This window comes from Euwallacea fornicatus, chromosome 12 (genome assembly GCF_040115645.1).
Source record: "Euwallacea fornicatus isolate EFF26 chromosome 12, ASM4011564v1, whole genome shotgun sequence".
NCBI classification, from domain to species: Eukaryota; Metazoa; Arthropoda; class Insecta; order Coleoptera; family Curculionidae; genus Euwallacea; species Euwallacea fornicatus.
This window is the reverse complement of record NC_089552.1, coordinates 4,610,784-4,620,902: the sequence shown is the minus strand read 5'-3', so window position 1 is coordinate 4,620,902 and position 10,119 is coordinate 4,610,784.

Genomic DNA, 10,119 nt, shown 5'->3' with positions numbered 1-10,119 from the left:
ATATTTTACACTATTTGGACTTTGTTACTAGAACTGCTCATAGTTGTTGACCGTTTGATTTAAATTGACCCCCCCCCCCCCCTTTTAAGGTGTCTCAACAACAGTTCTAATGTTTATAACTCATTCACGAATGCATTAACATTTATTTAAAAAGTCATGACTTATGCTAAAGCTTAAATATCTATTAGGACGCACTAACTAAATTATGTTAGCTACTGTTGTTTATGTGCATATGGTTTTTACGCAGGATCATAGATCTTAAATAAAGAGCGATTCAAAAAATTTCTATTTAAAAAAAGGCGAATTTAAAGCCGAATTGCCGAATTACAATACAACATGCACATAATAAACAATAACTCTGCTTGAAAAGCTCTAAACTTTAAAAATAATGTTTTAAAGCATTGTCAACCAATATTTTTAATACCCTCGTTACCCTTCAGTAAATCTATATTTCCTACACCTATTTGTATTATTTCGGAAATGTTTTGATAGAACCAACATTAAACAAAACATTAAGAAAATCGGCAATCTAATACGTCTTAACTATATTTTTATATACCATGCCTGATATGATGTTGACTTTCTACGTTACAGCAACAACAAACGTAAGTAAACTTAAGGAATTTAAAAGTTCGGAATTCGGAAACAATAATTAATATTTCTCTTATAGTTTTTACCGCTATTAAACTATGTGCGAGAGATTATCTGACCTATTCATTGGTACATGATTACATTTAATAAAGATTAGTCATAACATACACAATTTTTTAACAAAAAGAAAAGGGTTAGGCAGGTCGATAGACGCAGCTATGGAAGAATTTAAGGTGAACGGTTCACTGCTAGTGCAAGTGTTAACAATACAGTGAATTTAAGTCTTAATATGTTTGGGAATTATGATGCCAATTACGATACCGCATAATTCCAACACTGCTAGATTTTCGGATATACGTTATTCGAAGTTATTAAAAATCTTGACTCGCCATAAAAGACAGATGTTTTTTCATCTGAAGAATGGACAGTGACTGTGTTCAAATATGGCAAATGACTGAGGTTAAAAATTTAGCAAATACGCAATAAAATTTGGCAATTCCTAGCTAAATTAATAAATGCGTTAATTGCTTAAATCGGTCACTGTCACTGTACATTAATTATAGGGGAGGAGGAACATCTACATTCCACGGCGAGTCGTGGTTTTGAACAAGTTAGAATAACGAATTTAAGTAATAAAATCGTGAATAGCATCGTCGAAATGGCCCCCACCCTTGATAAAAAAAAGGGTCGCATTCTGCAGCGGACTTTTTTAGGCCTTCTCGGTCCAGTCCCTAAGTACTTGAATATGAATTCAAAATAAATATTGTATGAACCAATTTTATTTCATGTTCTATCTGTGGTATGTTCCAATATCAATATATTTTTCTCTTGGGCCACTGTATACGTCACACTTACGAAATATTTTATTATGGTTTGGCAAAATTTGGCATCACAAGTGCATTTTCAGTGAGTGAAATGTGATTATCCCAAGCGCAGTAACTTTCACAATAAAGTATATTGCGAAAAGCTATATTAAATTTTAAAGAATTTCTTTCGGAAATTTCCTCTACAATGAGTTCGAGGGTCTCCCTGCAACTTCTAGATTGGGAGCTATTTCGCCCCCGCAAAGATAAAACACTAGAAAAAAATCGAAATTTCGTATATAGGGTGTATATTTGTTAATTTGTCTACTGAATTGTAACTACTCCAAAGAACTACTAGTCTGGACACCCTCAACTTCTGTAAGTAGATCAAGTTTCGACATGTGCCTCCAGACGCTGTATCTTCCTTACCTGAACGATTGCGGAACGGCCCCCCCTAACTCGCTCATGATTACAAGCACCGGGTATAAACCACCCCCACCCTCCACTTTCTATGATCGGTCAAAATTATACAGAATTCTACAACTTTCTTTTACATCTCCAAAAAGAACAGCGTTATATATATATAACTTTTTATATATATATATAACTTTTTATATATATATATATATATATAAAAAAGGCAAAACTGAAAGGAATTATTCCTCTGGGTTGGATCTGGATAACAAACACGTTATCCAACAAAATTGACACTGAATATTGCTTCTATATAAACGAGTCGCTCCATCCACTTCGAATTAAATGGAACGTTCCAAAACTTTAGTGGTGACTAGAAACAATAATTACCACATTATCACCAAGAAATTTAACAGGCAGTTTCCCTCCACGCTATACCGAGAACTGTCGTGATAAATAACACTTGATTGGAATAACAGTATAAAGTTTTGTAATTATAATGTTACTTGAAGGTGTTTGCTAATATACCTGTGATAAGATTCAACACATAACTACCTTGAAATCTTAGTGCACCTCAGCAGATCTCTTCTATCTACAATCCCATCTCTTCAATAAAGTCACTAGATAAATGTGTCCTTCTTCCTTAAATGGAATTTTTCAGTTGCCCACCATGTTTGCGTAGTGCTGTTTAAATGGCAATAGATGAGCTGTAAGCAAACATATAACATTAAAATAGGTCGTGAATATGTTTTATCATAAACTGGAGACTGATCACTTGTCTCCCTTTGTTTCTTGGGAAAGATGGGAGAAATGGCTATGAAGAATTGTTTAGAAGATTGCAATCTAATATATGTTCTGTCTACTTATATAGCAGTAGTAGTTGATATGTTGTTTCGTTAATATTCAATTATTATTCAATTGATCTTCCTTCTCATAATTTTTATTAGCATATTTTTAATGAAAATTACAACTGAGTTAAACTCACGGTTTTAAACTTTATGTTTTCAATGTTGTACTACCTATATTGACTTAACTTGAATGCGTAGAGCTCTCCTTCATTTTATCGAATAATATATAATAAACAATAATAAAAAAATTTAAATCGACAAACAACGGACATACTAAGTTAATAGTTAAAAAATTATTTTGCCAAACTTTGACTAATACAGACAGTTTTAGAAATGGAAACTGGTGACTAAACGAGTTTCATTTAACAACTAGTTACATAATGAGAGCATGTACCTTCATTTCATAATTGAGTTTCCCAATTAATCCAGCAACACCAATAGTAACTGTGGTTTTACCGATACGAAATGCAACTTAAATAAATTCATATATTTTCTTTCTCTTCACATTTTTTTAGATATGTTCGTTGCAGAGCAAATTTAGAAAGAATTCTATGAAACTCATTAAGAAATGCTACTTTGTGTAACTTATGTCTTATTGCGGACCAAAATTTTGAACAACGAAACATTAAAAGCCTTTTTTGATTAAGAATTGATGGAATATTAAAAAAATATATTCGTAATAATAAAAATCAATGGTGTACCATTTCTTTTTCATTAAAAACGCCACATTGAATAGCTACATGGAAAACACTGGTGTAAGTGAAAATATTGTCCTTACTCCAGAACATGTACATTTGTTTCCAACATAACGTGTTCCTAATTTCATATCCTCATCCCAAACTATTTTTGAAATGTTTAAGAAATAAAAAAAAAGTTAAACTCTTTATATCTTTGAAACGAAATGATATCGGGCCTAATTTCATTTGATCTAAATATTTGTTTTTATGAACTCTACATCTCCTGAAAATTTTTGTCGGTGTGTTTAAGAAGCACCCTGTAGATATTTACCTTCTAAAGAGGGTAGGAATCATGTTATCCTCTTTTGCCGATCTTGCAGGACACACTTACGTTTACACCCTCCATATTGCCACTATATAGAATACTTCTTATAGAAAGGGTAATATATAAATATTCTACAGTAGATAATACATGTTTCTACAGGAACATATATTTATATTAAATAAAATTTTGTATGGTCTTAAACAGTTTGCCTAACGAGAGATTGTGAGTTTAAGAAATCTGGAAAAGATAATTGTTTATTTATTTAACATTTTGAATTAAACAATTGTTAATGAGTAGTAATCCTAGATTGAAAGGAAGTGCACAACCCAGTTTATTCATATATTATTCATATTCATCAAGTTTTATGTGCAGTTTTAGCTGAAAGCATCTCGTCCTTGCCAGATTTCGGAAAGAGTTTTGGCAAACTATCTTTATTTTCTCCTAAAACCCAGCTTTCGTTAAAACTTAACTGCTTAAAAACTCTAAAAAATAATTCTATTAACGCAACAACTTTAGAAGTAAATAATACACTTATTAATATACGAGTTATTATGAGCTCTAATTCGTTTATTGTTATAATTTGATAAGTACTTCCTTTTCGTATTACATTCGCATTACTCAAACTACATATTAACGTTGAACGTAATACTAAAACCATTCTACGCCTCTTCGTATTCACAAAATAAACAGCAATAATTAAGCTCGCTATAATTACTGCAAATATTCATCGACAGGCAAACCTGATTTAGGTTACAAGTTTTATGCATTGATTAATAATAAATAAATAATAAAAATTCGTCAGATGGTTTTTTTCCCCATTTAGTTTCCAAAGAATTATCGTGCACGAACAAGTTTATAGCAACCCTAAAGAATTTTTTATTTCAATTTCATTTTAAGTCTCTTGCTATGTATACAAAGCGATCCATATAACCGCCTTCCTCCCTTTATTTCTTGAACGTTGTAACTTGGGGCGCTTATGTTGAATTGTTCATTCAATTCTTTGCTTGGAAAGATTTTTTTTTGCTCAGATAGAGGAGATTGGCTCATGAAGGCTCCTTAGCTTTAACCCTTAATCATGTCATAGTTATTTATATAACAAGTGAAGAAAGTAGTTCTTAATGCGCGAGCGTGAAATGTTGCGGTGCAGCCAAAGGCGATGGCGGTAATGATGCGAGAAACTTTCTTACGAGTTATGTGCACTATTTTTCTCACAATCACGGATCATATCCAAAAAGTAAAAATAATAATAGAAAAGTTTTGTCTATCGAGACCCAAACTTTAGTTATCGCAGTTCCTTGATCGTTCTAGATCTGCGCATGACCATTTTAATCATGGATGATGCGCTCTCTTTCTACCATTTTTCTCATTAATCTTTCTTCAATTCTAGAAATTAACAAACTGATACACGTCACGTAGGTACTACCCATGAAACTGAAATATGGTAGCAAAACTGATATTTAGTAAGCAATTATCGTCATTGCTCGCTCAATTAAGCCATAAACTTTACAAAACGAACGCGCGCCGGTATTTAATTAATGCCTAGACAGAAGCAACATTTTTATAGCTACTTTAATGTTAAGCAATTTGAGTTTTTATGATGAAAGGAACAGACATGCAATTACAAGAATCCAATTAACGAGAATAAAAATTAATTCGTAGGTTTATAAAAATTATAATGGTCCACGGTCTTGTAGGTGCGTATATAAACCCATACATATAGGTGCCCATATAGGTACTTCAACAATTTCAGAAACATTTCACTGAAATTGATAGACTCGTACATAAAGAGGTCCAAGTTTCATCAGACGCACGAGTTTGCGTACAAAACGAGGAGTGAAGCGACGAGTAAACTATGGATCAGTAGAAAAATTAAAACAATAATTTTACTAAAAATCATACATTTGAAGCACGTCATAATTTTTTCTCACATTCAAAAATCATGTTCAAAATGTATTATAGGCTTTTTTGTTTTGTTAATACTAAATCTTGTAACCGAGCACCATTTCAGGTTTGAATGTTTAGTTAAAGCTATGAACTTATCGTGATTTCTTCTTAAAAGGCTTTCAATCCCAAAAATAATTCTTCAAAACTGTTATCACTCGTTCTGGAAATCTCCCATAGCATTTTTCGATTAATTTATTTAGTGTCAGTTTTTCAATGTTTAGGTAAATCCGAACTAACCATCACTCAGGATGTCTCATGCCTAGCAGAGGTATTTCATATAGCTTACTTCATCTGTTGCAGAAGCTTTAACAAAAAGTGTCCTTTTAACTGGCGGAGGTGTTGACCAAGCTTTAACTTCAGTTTGAAAAACACTTCATCTGCCAGTTATTTGTTAACTGACTGCTGTCGGTTCCTAACTGAACATTGAAGAACCGGTCCTTGGAGGCTCGGTCAAATGAGATACTTCAAGGTAATAAAATCATATAGGTCAGATGAGCTTCAATCAGACCAGGTTCAAATTTTCTTCGATAAGTTTCCCATAAAGATTTAAACGTTTCAAAGAAGTCCCCTTTAAAATACGAAAAGTGTCGTTTCTAGACCTTTTTCTACACACTTAGACGACTTGACAAATATAAATTCATGAAAGAATATATTAGTGGTAGGAGAAGTACCTATTTTTCTACTGATAAGTACTCAACGAACCATTTTGCTCCAACACTCCACGTATCAATAATTGATGTTATTTAGTATATTGCTGTCTACTGTCGATGATAATTACATGATTACGTTTATTATGGTAATAGGCTTTTTACGTTAGCATTGTGTAAAGGTGGATCTGAATGAGACACACCCCCTTAAAACCAGCGACGCGACGCATTATGTAGGTACAGGTACTTATTATGGAGCAATTTAAGAATCCATGAAATAATTAAAGCGATTAATCGACACACAAGACCCACTAGTTGTAGCTTTAAAAGGTCAACTTAATTTAAAATTTATTTAATTCAATAAATTTGAGGAATTATTTAATCATGAATCTACATCTTTAACTTAATAATCTTAACAAAGCACTCCTTATGCGTCTTTTCAGATCATTGGTCTTTCCTTTATTTACCAGCTGCCTTGAGTATTCAATAGTCTTATAACCATGTTAACTTGGATTTTTTTAAGGTGGCGAAACCATTATGGAAGGTACCTACTTTGATTAGAATTTCAATACACCAAATTCATTTCCAAAGAAGGCTACAAACAACAGCAGGTATATACATATCAAATTTAATTATCGATCCACAAAATATTAACAAAGTTCAATTCTACCGACTGTTTGTGATCAATATTGAACTTTCTCATTCGGTATTTCCACGTGGAAGTAGAATCGATACGGTAACATATTTGAAGGTTGGTCTGATCGACAACAGCAATCGTGCAACAACCATATAAACACCATCATTGCAGATTGAATTGCGCATAAAATTCAAGTACAATAAGGAACTTAATTTATAACCCATTATAATAAGGTACTTAATTACCTTAATTACTATCATATACTCGTGGTTGTGGTGCTTCAAGCAAACAAATCCGCACTTGTAATTTTTCCTTGAATCCTTATAATTCTTCCATGTTTTCGTAAATTATCCACTGATCTTGATATGTGTGTTTCTCTACAATCAGAAAATAAACCGCCCCAAATTGGAAATAAGTTGCACCTTCACAAAATATCATACATTCTTTCACCATCAAAAGTGCCATCAAAGAATCTGGTCCTGGAAACGTGCAATCGGGATGGTTCTGTGTTAAATTATGGTGCGGCCGTTATGTGCATAACGTCCGCAATAAACCGTTTCCCATTGTCGATATCATCAAATTTAAGTGCAATAATTAGTGATTTAGCACAATCGAATAGTATCTATCGATTTTTAAAAAATATTAAAATCCTTTCACCTCATCATCTGTAGATATTTGAACATTATTAATTCTAGAAAAAAGAATCAATATCATTGTAATTTTTAAAATAGGACATAGGTATTTAAATTGTAGTAAGAAATAACTATTTACTTAACGAGTGTAGAAAGTGATACTTTACCGCACGAAACGATTGCAATTAAAATAACGACGCAAAGTGAAGTTTCCTTGGCAATCGAGTACAATTATCATCGTTATTACCCGATGTGGCGGAAATTTGCCACTCAGATAAGGTCATCAACATAGGTAAGCGAAATAACACGCTTTACTTTTGATATATGTGTCCAATATTTTTTCTACAAAATACTGCTGTTTAATTATAAATTAATTTAAATCTTAATTCTGTCAATCTCCAGGCATGATATTTATTTCGTTTGTGCTATACAACACAGGGTTACCTTGGAAAGATACCAGCGCGAATCAGCTGCTAGGTTATAGTATTATAGTACTGTAACAGCTACGTGAAAATATTATGGCCCGTATATCTTAAAGCTTTTAAAAATAGAAATTCAATTTGTTACCCTTAAATTTTTTTATGCCCAAAGAATCTGTGATTAGCCCATTGGCCTCCTTTACCCGTATAACAGTATAGTGCAACCAAAATATAAATAACTCTATGTGGAACCGAAACAAAACACACAAACCGCAGAAAATATGAACTATTTGTAGTTAATTGGAGCAATTTCTTCAGATTAAAAAATAATGGGTACGTTTTCGCAAACAAAACAAAAACAGTACTCTCTTATTCAATCTCGGTCCTTGATCGCATAATAAAAAAAAAAGAAAAACTTAGTAGTTAGGCATTTGTGGCCTGTTGTTGGAAAAAGTCGTTTGTGTAAATGTTTTAAAAGACTACAAAAATATTGTTGCAATATATTATTGCCGGAGGCATATCGCCAGTTAACGATTCTACTGACTCATATTCGTCTAACATGTAATGCCCTAATTGCATCGGCACAAGGGCATTCACGCGATTTACAGCCATATGAATCATACATAACTTTCATGATTTTTATAAACAATCAACAACTCTTTAAAACACCTAGAAAATAGTGAGTGAGACCACAAAACTTTTATAACAATTAATGATACATCGAAACGAAAAAGGTCAAGTGAATCGACCCTTTCAAATTCAAAAATGGAATAAGGGGACTAGGGTCCTATTTACCGTATTTCTCATTTACATAATCTTTTACGTTTTATGAACTTATCGATGGCCACAAAGAAATAAACTCAGATCAGAGATTAGAACTAATTAAGTTAATCTGACTAAATCGAATAATTGGTACGGCAACATTTTTCCTTTTAGTTAGGTAGGTGCTTAAACTCGCGGTTAAAGGCCAAATTATTAATGTGCCGTCAATTTTATCTGTAAGTTAAGTTCCATCAAGACATTGAATTATGTCAGGTATCGGCCAAATTCTTGATTTCTATGGAAATTATCTCGATGTAAAAGTTAACAATACCTTAATAATTTGACGCTTAATGTTACATAATTTCTTCTAAATATGCAAAGAGTTGCCTAAGAAAGAGGGGTGAAGGAACAATCCGTGAACACCTGTTAACTGGAATATCTTGAAAGTTTAAGGACCAATTTGAAGATGTATTGGCAATTTTATCGGGTATACAGGTACCATTAAAACGGGACAAGGGCCAATGATAAGCTTGTATTTCCGAAAGAACAGGAACTTTAAATACCGCTTGACTCTACGGAATGGATTTTTAATAATTTAGCCTTTAGTGCTTCAGTTATTTCTCTTCTTAATTTTATTCAGTTATGATTTTAAAAAATTTTTAAAAAGCCAAAAATGGTCATTTAAAATAGATATTAATGAATTTATGAGTAAGGAGGTCAATAAGAAACTAATTTACGTTTCTTATATTTATTTAATTGTGGTGTATTGCACAGTTTCGGCTGCCGGAATGGATACTTATGTTTATTAAATGAAATATTTACCACCTCTCCGACTACATCTTAAGTCAAGGAATGTAAAATACTTAAAATTAGCATATATTAGTGACAGGCTCCCAAATATCTTAAGAGACGTAGGTAGTAAATAAGATTTGTTACGAAAAAGATAAAAAATTTATAAATTATGATTTTAAAAGGCCGAACTAATTATTATTCCTGGCGTTAGTCATGCTTACCTTCAAATTTGAAAAACTTCACAATTTGTTCTTAACCTGAACAAAACTTCTCAGAAACTGCAGTAATCACAAACAAAAATAAAAACAAACTCAGAACGATGGTACTAATCGACGAAGACGCGTAAAAGTAACTTGTACGGTACGAGGCTCACAGGTAGGTATTACCGGCACCGTGGGGAGAGATGGAAGAATGAAACCGCCGGTACGCATGAGAGGTTTATTATAGTGCAATGTGTATCAATTTTTATTAGTTCCACAGTTCCAACATTATCTCCGCCTGCCATTAGGGTCATACAATTTGTTTCTATAGTGAAAATTGCAGTACCGATTTACTGTAGATAAAAGGTCTAATATGTAACAGGTTCATCAAATCATTTAAGATAGAAGATGTTGCTTCGTGACCATTA